Source organism: Lagenorhynchus albirostris, chromosome 11 (assembly GCF_949774975.1).
Source record: "Lagenorhynchus albirostris chromosome 11, mLagAlb1.1, whole genome shotgun sequence".
Classification (NCBI taxonomy): Eukaryota; Metazoa; Chordata; class Mammalia; order Artiodactyla; family Delphinidae; genus Lagenorhynchus; species Lagenorhynchus albirostris.
In genome coordinates, this window is record NC_083105.1 from 93,699,944 (window position 1) to 93,715,349 (window position 15,406).

Here is a 15,406-nt window from a genome sequence, read left to right on the forward strand (position 1 = left end):
TACTAAACAATGTTAAGTCCTGTCTCACCAGGACCTGCCTCGTGTATTTAACAGATACGTACTCTCTCTATATAGATCTTTCTGTGTCGACTTCCTTCTTCCTATTTTGCACATGTGCACACAATATTGTGCAGGTGTGTGCATGCACAAGCTCACAACTGAGAGCACACTAGCTATGTCAAATGATGTAAAAATTGAATTTGGGAAAAACAGGGGAAGTGTGAGTCTTTGAGTAGAGAAAAATGTGTCTCTTTCATAGAGCCTTGCAGTTTCTACGTGACTGGCTGGGAGGGAACTTACCAAGCCCGTGTTTGTGAGTCACTGGGTGGGCACATGCTAACACTGGTCACTTCTGCAGTTCTGACCATCCTCTCTAACCCAGCACCCCGGCGGACTGCAGTTGTTCAAGAGTTCCTACTCTGCTAGTGTTTCAGTGTGAAATTCACCCACAGCCATAATCAGTGACATCTCTGGACCCTCCCAGAGAATGGACCCTAAAGCACTGATTTCACCACTGAGGATGTGGGTATGAATAAAGGTTAAGACTTTGCTGAGAATACATTAGTTAGAGGCCTGGGGGTGGCTTTGATGATGAGGAACAGTGTTGGAAAGTGTGATTATTTTTTTAGACTTGTGAAGATATTTAGAAATTAGTTGATCTGTGAAAGAAAAAAAATCTGTTACAAGGCTGCTACGTTGCCTGTGATAGAAATGTACTATGTCTTAAGTGATTCAGATATTTAGAATTTCAATTTATTATTTCTGCCTTATCTCTTCTTGCTTTTAGTCAGGTATTTACTCTGTGCAGACATGATTTAAATACTGCTTCTTTCTCAGTAAGAGTTATTTTGCATACTTTATGTGTGCGCCTAGAGAGTTTTATATTCTAAAATTTTGACTGGAGGACATTAGATAGATATTTCACTGTATACATGCTGGCTGATGAGTCATGAAAGAGAACCAAGGGAATTGGGTGGGGCTAGTGGCCTGAGCCATGGGCATGAATTGGAGTGAGAGGTGGGGAGTGTTAGTCTTTCTTTATGCTCAGAGCAAACCAGTCTGCAAATGAGCCAGAGGCTAACGGTAGTCTTCAGACCGGGGGCAGAACTCAGATTGGGGGAAGCTGAGAGGAAACCTGTGATCTTCACATGGGAAGAAAGGGGTAGTTTTCCTTAAGATAATGAAGAGGAATTGTGTCTGGTAAAATAGGTAGCCTGTTGGTAGAGAGCCACCAAAGTGGCACCTGCCCAGTAGACCCAGTAGAAGCTCTTCCACCTGAGACCCGACGGTAGCTGGGAGCAATGGCTGAAGAATATGACTTTCATGATACAGTAGAATGAGTATCATCAGTGGGCTGGTGAATGCTGTTCTGATCGGACAGTGAGAAGCAAGAAAGAGGCAAGAGTATGTCTCTTGGGCTGGAAATCATAGTAGTCATTCAGTGGAGTGAATGACCGAAGTCATGGAAAGAATCAGTGGGACCTGCATCAAGACCTGAGGAGGTAGAATGTTCTCACACATTCAGAAAAGGACAACTTGGGAGCTCAGCTGTTCTGGGTTGTATTGAATATCCAGTCAACCTTGAAAGCTGTTTAATCAATTATAACTGATGCTTAGGCAAGAAGGACAATAAAAATGATGATGACTATATCAACTTCACCCGTTTGTAAATATTTATGGAATAAAACTTTTCCTTGCCTATATTGTTGGTCATCATACGTGGTAAATAACCTCACGCTTACTGAATCTGAGAATTTACTCTGTGCCAGGCATTGCAGTAGCCACTTTCACAGGTATTACCTCATTTGATCCTCTTTTTTCATTTGAATTTTATTTTATTTATTTTTTTATACAGCAGGTTCTTATGAATCATCTATTTTATACATATTAGTGTATACATGTCCATCCCAATCTCCCAATTCATCCCACTCCCCCATCCCCCCCATTTGACCCTCTTTACAACTCTATACATTAAGAATTAGCACTGTTATTTCCTAGAGGAAAATGACGGTCGGTTAAGTTAAATTACAGTCTAAGATCACACAGACAAGAAGTATCCAGATTTAGATCTGAATTTCTGATTCCAAATCCAGTTCTTTTTCCATGGCCCTAGTATGCGTTTTCTCTGTTTGTACTTACTGCTTTGTTACCTTGGCTTCTTCCTTCTAAAACCATGTAAGTTTATAAAGAGCAAACTCTAAATTTTAGATTTTCACTTAGGGGTCATTATGAAGTGGTGGCTATGGGAAACCAGTTATCAAAATCACAAAGAAGGATGAGGCATCTGGGGTTGAAACCCAGAGAGTAAAAGTTTGTAGAAATCTCTAGAGGTCAGGGCCCCTTATTCCTGTTAGACAGAATTCACCACAGAATATCTTTAGACTATTCTTCTCAGGAATAAATAACACATATCTATCTTTCAGTGTGGCTAAAATAGAGGGAGTTTGCTGTTTGTACATTAGGGGTGTTGAGATGCTGATGCCAAGGGCTAAATTAATGTTTGACCTTTAATCTCAATGCCAGCAAATATCTCCATAACCTCCTCCCACTTAACCAAATTTCAGCGAAATCAATTAAATATTCTGGAAACTAGTCTTTTTGACAGCTACTCAGCCACTGTTTCACAGAGGGTAATACCCTCAGAATGAGCCAAATTTGGTCAAAGTCAATGAACGTTAAGTTCTTTTGAAGTGATCATGGACAGACAGGTCACTGTGAAATGCCCGATAATTCAGAAGAAACAGAACACGAACTTTCTCTCCTCCTATATTTATAAGGATATAAGAAACGATGTGAACAGAGTGCACACTAGCTTTATGTGCAATGAGTAAAAGTCGAAGACTGGCATGAATTTGGCTTCCAGGGCGTATCGATGAAGTTCTTGAGCTTGCAGGGCAAGATGGGAGAAGTTTCATTTCTTGTAATGGTGGAGAACAGGATGTATTAAAATTTTAGAAACTAAGAGCCATGTTCAGAGTAGCAGAAATTAAAAAAAAAAAAAATAGAACTCCAGGTAAAATAAATAGCTTACTTTCTGAACTGTTAGGTCCCGACCTGGTATTGCAGGACCAGCCTCCCTCAATGCCTCATAGAGGTTTGTTTGGGTCCCAGTGGCCTCGCAGCACGTGGGGCAGCTGTCTTGTCGCTGTGAGTTATGTGGCTCTGCTCATCTTTCATTGTACGTGGATAATCTGCGTGTAATAATCTGAGTTACCTGACATCATCGGCTGGCTGGCTTTTTTTCTTTTGGGAGCATATTTGCAAGCAACTCACGGTTAACCCTTTCAATGCCTGTGAAAGGTCTGTGGTTTTGTTAACACCAAACATATCAAAGAAGGAAGCTTAACCGAGTCTGACTCTAGAAGTCACTCACTGAGCAACATGGCAACCCTCTACTAGTACATATTTAATTTAAAAAAAAACACAATTAGGTATTCAAGGAGTTTTACTGTGACCAGATCAGGAGGATCTTTGCCTTTATGGGAAGGAGATGAGAGGGGAATCTGGGAGTTATTCTCCCTTACGGTAGGAAGAGATTAAGAAGCTCAGAGACGGTTCCCAGTGTTGCTTTCCAAGTTCAGGCCAAGTGTTCTAAGAGAAGTTATCTGTCTGGGGGGTGGTAGTGGTGGGGATGGAAAAGGCCACATGTAAGCAGCAAGATTAAGATGGTTTGAGCTCATGCAAGGAAAATGGTCCCACATCCTAGGAGACTAGAGAAGAACTTAGTTTATCTATCAAGCCCAAAATTTGAATTTTAAAGACAGTAAAAGTGTAAAGGATACCAGATACACATCTCTAGTAAGTCCCTTCTTTTACGGTCAAGGACCTTAATAAAAAACAATGGAATGCTGAGACTTGGAATGGGGATATTTTCGTGAATATGTCTGAGAAAGTTGAATTCCCAGATTACCCTGTAAACTGGCAGAGGTTTTTTTTACTTGCTGAAGAAGAACCTGTCTCTTGCTTTTCCTGATGAACGTGGAGAAGTACAAGCATGATTCACTTTTAAAAATGCAATTGGGCTTCAGATTTAAAATGTCTGTTCTTTGAAAGATGTTGCTGTAAAATAAAAAGATGCAAAAAAAAAAAAGTTGAGTGAGATGAGCTTACTCTTTGTCACCAAAGATTTGAATATTAAGAACTTACTTATAACCAAGCGACTGATTCCATAGAGGTCCTTGGTAGGAGGTCTTTTGGGGACTCTGTCTAGATAGTTTAGATAATCTTTGCATCATTGTGGAACTCAGGAATATAAATACAAGGAGATATTTTCTTATGAGCCAAGACCGCTTTCCTTTTTGTGTGAAACATAACTTGCAAACTGAACTGATTAGTTCTAGTAACGTTGTTAATAGGTTGTTGCATATGTAACCAACGTGAGCCTCAACATACAGTCAAGGACATTGTGTCTCATTCCATTTACACCTGGAGGAAGCACCCCACTCAGTTCAGGTGTGTCCTTTTTTTTTTTTTTTTGCAAAAGGTGAGAAACTGTGTTACTGTGTGAATTCTCAAGGATGCCATTGCTACTCTGTATTCATTTAATTTCATGGAGCCAAGAATAAAAGCAGATCTTGAAATATACCCTTGCTTTATTAGTAGGCAAATAAAATTAAAAAGAACATTATGTTAAGAGACATGGAGGGGGCTTTGAGAATTGATAGCGCTTGGGTAGTTGTCTGTGCATTTTTAAATGAATGGGGCATAGAGACTCATAAAGTGAACGGGAGAAAATTTGGTGTCAGGCTACTTTGGTGAGTTGCTTGGATTTAATTTCGCCGTCGCAGGCTATCTTTATGCAAGGAGCACTGAGGTAATTGATTGATCTCCCGAATGGTGCACACAATTATCGAAAACTGTTGGAGGATCAGACGAAAAAGGCCAGAGTAAAGAAAAAAGATATATGGAGAGAGAGGAAAGACTAGAAAGTAGCACTCCCCTAGCTTTTCTGAAGGAACACTGAAAAGAAATCTTAACAAAATCAATTTGCAGTCATTTGAAGAGAAGAGGGTTTTTTAACTGGGTAGCTTGACTTCATAAAGGACAAGTCCTGTCATACTAATCTAATCTTCTGAGATGAAAATGAAAGACGGGGTAGATCAAGGAGAAAGATTTATATATAATTCATTTAGACGGTGGAATGCTGTGGAGATGATGCTGTATGGTATTTCTATCAGCCCTTACATCGCTGCCCGAGATAGTGGACATCAGAGGCTGGTTGTCCACCTGAGGACGAATCTAAGGCTGAGTTCAAGGCCAGTGTTACTTATATTTCTGTCCATGGTCTGGTATTTGGATTAAAATGCATGGGCGTTTAACTTGCTCACCGCACAGAGCTGGTGGGAGAACCGGCAAAGAAAGAGATAAGTAAAAAGAAGCTTAAAAAAATATAGCTGTCCAGCCACACTGCACCTCTATTCTCACCATTCTTATGACACATATTCGAAACCTCATGTTATCATCTAACTTAAGAAAGCCATCAGTTATTCTGTGTATTTTGACCTATCTTCCAGTCGGCTCACTCTGAGGATGAGGAAGAGTTATACTTTGGCTCTACTTCCCACAGCACCTGCATTTAATAAATCCTCGATTGATTAGCAAACAGCTAATGAGATCATAAAGAACCAGTTGTATGAGGTCCAATAAAAGAATACCGTAGGGTGATAACATGGACCAAATCCATCACTAGTTAGCAGTGCAACTGTGCTAGTAGGTGGATGCATAGGGGTGAAGCTTAAGAACTCATGAAAATAGTCTCTGTACTATACTAGGCGGGGGTTAGACTTTTACTAGATAACTGTGATCATTCTGTGGTTCACAATTAAAACAGGAGGTGTAGATGGTTCAGATGGGAGCCACAGGGCTGATTCATGGAAGCTTGAGGATGTGTGGGGCGTGGTTAAGTCCACTGTGAAGTCAGACCCAGCTAGATTCTCAGACCAGCAGTGACCTTGGGTGAGTTACTTAACTTCTCTAAAGCTCACTTTCTCTACTGATGAAACAGAGAGAGTAATAGGGCTTTACTTCATAGGGGTATGAGAATTAATTGACATAATGCATGTATAACCGAGTAACAGTGTAAACTCAATAAATATTGTAATAAGAAACATAATAAAGGAGAAATAAAGGGGGTTGTTTAGGCTAAGGAAGGAAAGGCTGAGAGTAAGTGTAATTATAATCTTTACACACAAAACAAATCACAGACCATCGTCTAAGTTGACATCACCTTAATTTAGTTCAATAAAAATTTTGAGGGCCTTTCACTGAGGAAAATGTGAGAGCCAAAGGGCTTCATCTGCAGCATGATGGAATTGAGATAGACATAGGGAAGATTTTCTGAAAGTCAGGATTGCTGGACTCACTGGCCTGTATATCTGAGGGAAATTGTGGAATGTTCTTTGAAGGCTTGGAAAATAATCTAGTTCCACCTCGCAGTCTCCTAATCTGGTTTAACCATGGTCCTCTTCTGAGCTGGACTAGTGTCTTCTCGGGCCACTCTGGTTAATGTGTCTTCTTTGAGGTCCCAGGCCGGCATTATTTAATAGAGAGTTTTAAGCTGTGCTTGTACAGGGTTAACGTATTGGCACCTTTCAAGCAGTACCAAATGAGCATCAAAATGTCATTGCTGAGCCATCAGGATCCGCCATTTTGTTTTTGTTAGCGTGGATCCGAATTCACAGCCAGCTGACGTGAGCCTGAGAGGTGAGTGGCTTTACCGCCAGGTCTAAAGATGATGAGACCATGTAAGAATCATACTTGTCTGGGATGATTCCTCTATAGGCAGAGGCCCCACTGTGAAGAATCTAGATGAGAGATTAAATGTGCCGGCATCTGATTGTAACAGTGGCTCTGTACTCCAGAGAGTCTGATGAGGATGCGTAAGAGGCTAAGCTCGAAACTTCTTTGTTTGAAATGCCAATGGGCATTTTCTTTTAAAGAGCTCTTTTTCTGCTCACATGCTTCCATCAGAGGAAGCGTATTTAGGTGAAATGTATGAACTATAGAAATGTAGGAGACCCTTGAATGTGGTTTAAAAACAAGAAATACACAAACTTCAAAATAAGAATGTATAAATGGGCTATTCCTTTACTTGTCCAGCTCTTATTTTCAGGAAAGATCTTGCCAACTGTGATACCTCCCTCGAGTGATAGCAGCTGCGCATCCCTGCTTGGCCAATCTTCCAGGGTCAAGTTGAGATACTGACAGCATTTCAGCGACCCAAGGCCCCAGAAGGGAGAATGGAAACGTTGGTTGGGCTGAAGGTGTAGGCCAGTGAGGACATTCCAATGGGGTCTTTATCTGTGGAACTAGGACTGTGGGCAAAGAGAGTCAAAGAAGGAAGAAACCTCAGCCCGGGCTGCAGTGCCCATTACAGCAGTGACAAGATGGCCAGGGATGTTGGCAGGGTTGCTACTTCTCCGTTGGGGCAGGGGTTAGGCTGGGCCAGAGACAGTGTGATGCTGGACTGTGTTGGAAGCCGAATCCACAGCATTCCGTACCTTCTTGGCCAAGTATTCCTTCCGTGTACAGAGAGGGTAATAGGTGTTTTCTAGGAACGTGGACAGGGTCGTGTGGCTCTCCCTGTGTCAGGTTAGGCACTGGGTGTCGGTTGCAGCCAATGGCGTCGCATACTCAACAAGGCTTCATATACACGCGCCTCCCAGAGCTTGAGGGGAAGAACATGAAGGGTGAGTGGGTAGGAGCTCTGAACTCTGAACGAGCCCTTTTTAGTGCTTTTACCCAGCAGGCACAAATGAGGAACAGCAAAAGTGAGAGTTGAATGATTCCGGAAAAGGAGAGCAATTTTCAGTATAAAGAGAACAGAGAAAATCTCAAATAAACTTAGATGTAACCAATCAAACGCTGGACACCATTTTTACCCTTCTGCGGGCCAGGCATACTGGGATCTGCACAGTGAGTCTAGGGAGAGGCTGAGGGCTGGTAGGACCGGACTTAACCTTGTACACTGCCTGCCGCAGGTAGCAAGCTCCGAGAAACCTATTTTAGGCCAAATAACCCACTCGGTGTGACTCAGACTGGTGTGGGAACGCAGGGCTTTGGTACCATAGAGGACAAAGCCACATAAACTTCTCACGGTTAAGGGTAGGAAGGGGTGTCCAGCCTCTGTGGGCACCTGCAGATAGAGGCAGCAGGGTCCAGCATCCAGGGTGTCCGGGACTGTGCAGAATAGTTGCAGGTCCTGAGTAGGGCTCCTCATCCAATAGAGACTGGGATAAAGGTCAGGACACGTGGAAGGACTTCGGTTGGTCACATGGTTAGTCTGTGAAGGAGGAAGGCTTCTTCTGGGCGGGCACGTCTGCACCCAGCGGGCTCACCACATCAGCTGCTCCAGATACTGGGCTTAGAGCAGCCCAGTCAGCTTTAGACGATGATGTTGGTGAGGACGGGACAGGGCCAATCCTGGTTTAAAGGTTGGCAGGCATGCCTGGTGGCTAAAATTCTAAGTCCTACCATCGAGTGAGGCTGAGCCAGGCAGGTGCTGACGAGCTGTTGAAGATGTATATATATTTTTAATCTGCCTGTATGCAATTTTATTTTCATTTCTGGAGCCCTTCAAAATGCAATGCCTCTTTTAGACGGAGGACCGAATTGCTTTGGGACAAGTGAATAAATTCGAAGCCGCCTTAATTGTGAACAGCCGTCCTTGGCTTTATGTGAGGAAGTAGCAATTGGTTTCTCAATCCAGGGACCTGGGGAAACAGATCACTGATGTTTGTTGAGAAAAACTTTCTCAGGAAACTTCTTTCTGCCACTGGAGGCTACGGCTTGTTAACCTGTGCCAAACGACCATGTTTGGTCCAAACTCTATAATAAATTCAGCAATGCTTCATCTTTCTATATAGAGCAGGGATAGGAGGACAAAGGACCTTTTGTTTTCCAGGGATCTCTTGCAGAGACCCATGTGTATGAACATAATCACTGTATTTAGAACCAGTGCTTTGTTATTTTTAGCAACAAAAAAGGTACCAGCACTCTCAGCTTCATCAAATACAAAATGCCTTTTCTACCCTCCCCCTCTCTTGGGCATCTCCCCCATTCTCTGCTCCCATTGGTATATGCATGTGATGCTCTGAGCAAATACATATACAGAGATGGGAATGTTTATGTATTTGAAAGAAATGTCAACGTCTTCCCTCTGATAAATGCTGCTGGTGTGTCAAGTACCATCACTGGCCTGTACTTCACCTTGTTCTTTAATAATGATCACAGTTCTTCTGTAAACTCTACCCTCTCAGCTTAAGTTAAATGGAAAGATTTTGATAGTATTGGATTTGGGATTTAGTATTTCATACCTCATAAAAAAATTTTTGTTTTCCCTTGGTTGTATGGTTTAGTTTTATGATGCCCTTCTTTTTATCTATGAACTGCCCTTCTTTCTATCTACGAAATGCTCAGATCTATATTTGTGTTGAACACACTTGATTTTGTAAACTTGTCTAAATAAATTTAGTCTGATATTGATAATCCTAATTAATACTGTTAGTTTAATATTTATACTATTTTTTCTCTATCTATTTCATTTTTTCCCAACTTTTCCTATTCCCCTACCTTCTTCGCTTGCGTTTACTTAAAAGCACGTTGATTCAGTCACAGAATGTGGTTGTTGCTGAACTTGTCAGCTCGCTGTTTTATAGAAAAGGACCTCTTAATAAAAATACAAGTCGGTCCATCTGAGAGTTGTTTTCATGTGCATAATGGCACAGGCCACAGTGAGGGATTTTAATTTCAGATGAAATATAAGAGCCGTGTTAAGATTTTGGCATCTTGATACCTTCCAGAGGAGGACAGGCACGTTCCGGAAGTTCTCTCGGTATTCTCCAGGCCTTCTGCTCCCCGACTTAATTCTTTAATTCTCTTGGGTATCTTAGCAAGAGGGATAGGCCTTTTTATTCTTCTCCTCTTATTGCCCTGTCTGTTGCTTGTAAGCTTTCTTCTTGCTATAAAATCATCTCTGAGACCTAGAATAGGAAGAACCTTGTAGACGTTCTCAAAGTGAATACTTTTAGTCTGTTTCTCAGCTGTGGCTTAAATTCAGCGACTGAAGCACATCCAAGAGGGAGACTCAGGGAAGAAAACGGAACAAAAGTCAAGGAGAAAGTGAAATTATCTTCTGAAAGAACAAATAAGAAAAAGACTACTGGCTTCTGGGGGAGTTGTTTAGTTATCCAGAATGGCTCTTAGACTAGCTCAATCTGCTTGAATATCTGTTCATGGGCTCTTGAAAACCCAGAGTGTTCTCCTTTGTGTGCCATGGTTTACAAGGAATGAATCTGGCAGGAAAGATCATGATTCTTCACCGGTGAGCTTCCTTTGTGTGTTTCAGTCATGGTATTTCTGATGAATGGCGAGGTTGGAGAACATCGGGTGCTTCTTTCCTTCTTGCAGGGCATTGCTCACTAAATTGACACTATCCAAACCCACCCTAAATAGCTACTGCCAGCCTTAGTCACCTGAAAAAAAAAATGATGGTTGGAATCAGAATTTATAGTCACCAAAGAGGGGGTCTCTTGGAGTTAGGTCGGGGAGAGAAAATCCCTTCCTCGTGTTGGGAGAGGAAAGACATTTTGTCCCCATGTTCTGCTTCTGCTTTGTGCTCAGCATGGAAGAAGTAGAGAAGAAATACCCAGGACGAAACCAGCCAGGGTGAACCTGGCCTCTTCATCCATGATTTCTACACTCGCCTTCTAAATCTGATAGTAGTGGAGAAAGTTTTCAGCAAAAACCTAGTGATTCTAGACTTTTATCAACACAGATCCTCCTTAAGAACTGAATTTAGAAGGAAAACAGCAGGACTTTTTTGCTCATATACTAGGAGGAAGGACTCGGAGAAAAATCAGATTTATTTACTCTGAAATTACTTTAATGTCCTAGCAGGCTCATAATCCCTATGATGTTATAAATTACCAAGATTTGAGTAGTGTGGGAGGCTTTAAAATACTGGAAAAATGTATTGTCAATTCGATAGCCAACAAAAATAAACTAGATTTGAGAATTATCTGGTTGAAACATCGATTGCCACGTTTTTTAGTTGAGGTGTAATTGGCATGTGATGTTATATTAATTTCGAGTGTACAATATAACGATTCCATATTTGTAAATACTGTGAAATGATCACAGTAAGTCTGTTACCATTCGTCACCATACATATTACAAAACTTTCTTCTTTTCTTGTGATGAGAACTTTTAAGATTTACTCTCTTAGCAATTTTCAAATATGCAATACAGTATTATTAAATGTAGTCATCAGGTTGTACATTGCATCCCAATGAGGTATTTATTTTATAACTGGAAGTTTGTACCTTTGACCGCCTTCACCCATTTCACTCACCCCATCACGCCCCACCTCTGGCAACCACCGTTCTGTTCTCTGTGGCTATGAGCTTGGCTTTTTTGTTTGTTTTGTTTTGTCTTGATTTGATTCATTTGTTTTGTTTTGTTTTTTAGAGTCCACATACAAGTGAAATCATACGGTATTTGTCTTTCTCTGCCTGATTTATTTCACTTAGCATAATGCCCTCAAGGTCCATCCACGTTGTCACAAATGGCAAGCTTCCATTTTTTTTATGGCTGAGTAATACAGAAGCAAAAATAAACAAGTGGTACTACATCAAACTAAAACGCTCTGCACAGCAAAAGAAATCATCAACAAAATGAAAAGGCAGTCTACTGAAGGGGAGAAATATTTGTAAATCATATATCTGATAATCATATGTCATCTATATAAAGAACTCATAAAACTCACTAGCAAAAATAGAAACAATCATTAAAAAATGGTCAGAGGACTTGGGTAGATATTTTTCCAAAGAAGACATGCAGGTGGCCAACGGGCACGTGAAAAGATGCTTGGCGTCACAGATCATCAGGGAATGCAAATCAAAACCACAGTGAGATATGACCTCACACCTATTAGAATGGATTATAAAAAAGATTAAAAATGACAAGAGTTGGAGAGGACGTGGAGAAAAGGGAACCCTCGTGCACTGTTGATGGGAACATAAACTGGTTCAGCCACTGTGGAAAACAATATGGCAGTTCCTCAAAAAATTAAAAATAGAACTACCATATGATTCAGCAATCCTACTTCTGGGTATTTATCTGAAGAAAATGAAAATACTAACTACAAAAGATACATGAACCCTCCCATGTTCATTGCAGTATTATTTACAGTATCCAAGATGGGAAACCAACCTAAGTGCCCACTGATGGATGAATGGATAAAGAAATTGTGAATACACACAGAAACACACACAATGGAAAATTACCACATTTTAAAATTCAACAAATATTTACTAGGAGTCCACTTTGGGCCAGGCCCCATTCTAGGTGTTGGGTTATGGCAATGAGCAAATAAATTGATCCTTGCCTTCACGGTGTTTACACTCTAGTTGGCACGAGGCATACGTTCATAATAAATACATCACGTCATCTGTTCAATGGTGATAAATGCTATGGCAAAAAGCAAAAGTGGAGCAGGATAAGGGGGCTCAGGCCTCCCTGCGACAGGAGAGGGCGGCTGTCACATCGCATTGCAAGGTCAGGTTTGGGCTTTGTTGAGAAGGTGAGGTTTTAGCAAAGACTGGAACCTGGTGTGTGTGTGTTAGCCCTGTGAGTGAGTACCTGGGTAGCTGGAGGAAGTGTTTCAGGCAGAGGAAATAGATTGAAATAAAGGTCTGGAGCGGGAATGAGTATCTTTAAGAGCGGTCAGTGTGCTTGGAGGAGAGAGAGGGTGAGAGTCAGAGGATGTGGGATCTGAGGGGCAGTGGGGTCCAAATCAAGGGTGTTGGCTTTTTCCTTTTAGGGAGTTGGGAAGCTATTGAGGGTTTGGGGCAGAAGGTACCATCTTATGATTTAAGCTTTAGAAGGATCATCCTGCTTCTTTGTTGAGCATGAGACTGGGGCAGAGGCAGGGGGTCCAGTTAGCAGGCCCTTTCAGTGATGGGTGAAGGATGAGGGTGGCTCAAACAAAGTGGGTAAAAAAAGGTTGTGTTCTAGATACCTTTAGAAGGTCAGGCGGTCACGGTGTCCTGACTGATTGGATGTAGGATTCCAGAGAAAGAGAGCAGCTGGCAGTGGAAGGATAGAGTTGCCTTTAACTGAAATGGGAAAGGCCGAGTTCAGTTTTGGAAGTGTTGGAGATGTTTCAAAGATATCCAAGCAGAGCTGTCAGGTAGACAGTTTGATGTACAGGTTGGAAGTTTTGGAGACAGAAGTGTGAGAGTGATCATCATGGAAAAGGGATTTAAAGCGGGAGACTGAGTGAGATTTCCGAGGAGGTGAATGTCGATAGAAACGAAATGAACACCAAGGATTGACCCTGGGGCACCCCAGCTTCTAAAGGCCGGAAGGAAGAGGAGGAACCAGCAAAGAAGATGGAGGAACAGCAACCAGTAAGGTAGGAGGAGGATCAAGAGAATGTGAAGCCCTGGAAACCAAGGGAAGAAAGCGTATCTTGGAGCAAGTGATCACCCAAGTCAAAGGCTGCAGACGGATGTGGAGTTGGCAATAGCAAGGTCACCGCTGCCTTTCACAAGAGGATCTTTAGAGGAGTGGTGGGGCCAAAAGTCTGGCTGAAGTTAGTGCGAGAGAGAAGTGGGGAAGAGGAGTTGGAAGAAGTAAGTAGAGATGATGCTGTCATGGAATTTGCTGCAGAGAGGAGTGAAGAAGTGGCTGGTACACTTTCTGACTCTCTGGCTGGCTCCAAGGTGGATTCCCCTCACATTTTGTAAAGCGCACACCTCTTCAGGCATACCTTATTTCCGGGAAGTGGCTATGAGCCATCAGCATAGAAGTTTGGAACCGGTTGAGATCATCAAGGTCATTTCAGTTCATCTCCCACCTGACAATGGAATCTTCTTTGTAATATTAATACAACCAACATTTAAATTTTTTTCATGTGCCACCTAGGGATCCAGAGATGAATAAGGCACAGTTCCTGCTCTTGAGAAACATACCTTTTTTAATGGCATGAGGCAGGCATATATGCTTCCCAAGAGAAAAGGGAACCTTCTTCATACACTCTAGGTAGGAGTGTAAATTGGTGTAGCCACTGTGGAAAACAGTATGGAGGTTCCTCAAAAAACTAAAAATAGAACTGCCATATGACCCAGCAATCTCACTCCTGGGTATATATCTGAAAAAAAAAAAATCACTAAAAAGATACACGCACCCCAGTGTTCATAGCAGCATTATTTACAGTTGCCAAGATATGGAAGCAACCTAAGTGTCCATCAGCAGATGAATGGGTTCACAAGATGTGGTATATATATACAATGTAATACTACTCAGCCATAAAAAAATGAAGTTTTGTCATTTGCAGCAACATAGATGGACTTACATTAAGTGAAATAAGTCAGAAAAAGACAAATACTGTATGATATCACTTACATATGGAATGTAAAAAATACAACAAACTAGTGAATATAACAAAGAAGCCAACTCACAGGTATAGAGAACAAACTAGTGGTTACTAGTGGGAAAAGGAACGGGGGAGGGGCAATATGGGGGAGTGGATTAAGAGGTACAAACTATTAGGTATAAAATAAGCTACAAGGATATATTTTACAACATCCTGGGGAATATAGCCAATATTCTATAATAACTATAAACGGAGTATAACCTTTAAAAGTTGTGAATCACTGTATTGTACATGTGTAACACATAATTTTGTACATCAACTATACTTCAATAAAAACTTTAAAAATATATAAATATTATGATAGAGGCATGTATAAAATATTGCAAAAGCACAGGGGAGACAGAACTAACTTGACCTGGGGAAGTTAGAAAAGATGATATGCATAAAAAAGCTGACATTTGAACTAGGTCTGAAAGATGAGCATGACATTTTCCAGATGGAGTGCTGAGGAGAATCCCTTTATCAGGTAATAATCCAGCTCCTTTTTGAATGTTTATAACTACAGAGAGCTCCCTACCTTATGAGGCCCATTTCATTTTAAATAGCTGTAATTGTTGCAGATGTACTTTCTACATTGAGCCAAGCAGTGCCTTTTACTATTTCTGCTCATTGGTCCCGGTTTTCTCCTCTGGAGCTAATGGGCAGAGACTTATCTTTCTACCATATAAGTCATTTCTATATTTGCAAATAGTCATCTCTTTTCCATGTTGAAAAAAGGGAAATGGATAAAGTCTCCAGTTGCATTCCCTGAGAAGCTGACCTGAGACTAAGTTGGTGGACAGGGGGTTTAGGAGGGAATGCTTTTGAGATCAACACCATGAAAGGAAGGGAAGATTGGGCAGGAGTGGGCAGAGAGAGAAATACAGGTGAGACGCAGTATTAATGGAAGCTTGTGGGAAGTTCTGAAGATGGACTCATCCTTCAGAGTTGCCTAGAAATAGGGCAAGAGGACCAGGTCTTTAGACGCCA

At 41.5% G+C, this 15,406-nt stretch overlaps 1 protein-coding gene across 2 annotated transcripts in view; it reads left to right on the top strand.

Annotated features, from left to right (window-relative positions):
- GRIN2B (glutamate ionotropic receptor NMDA type subunit 2B) overlaps positions 1-15,406 on the top strand; it is a 426,141-nt gene that overhangs the window by 218,715 nt on the left and 192,020 nt on the right. The window lies entirely within an intron of this gene.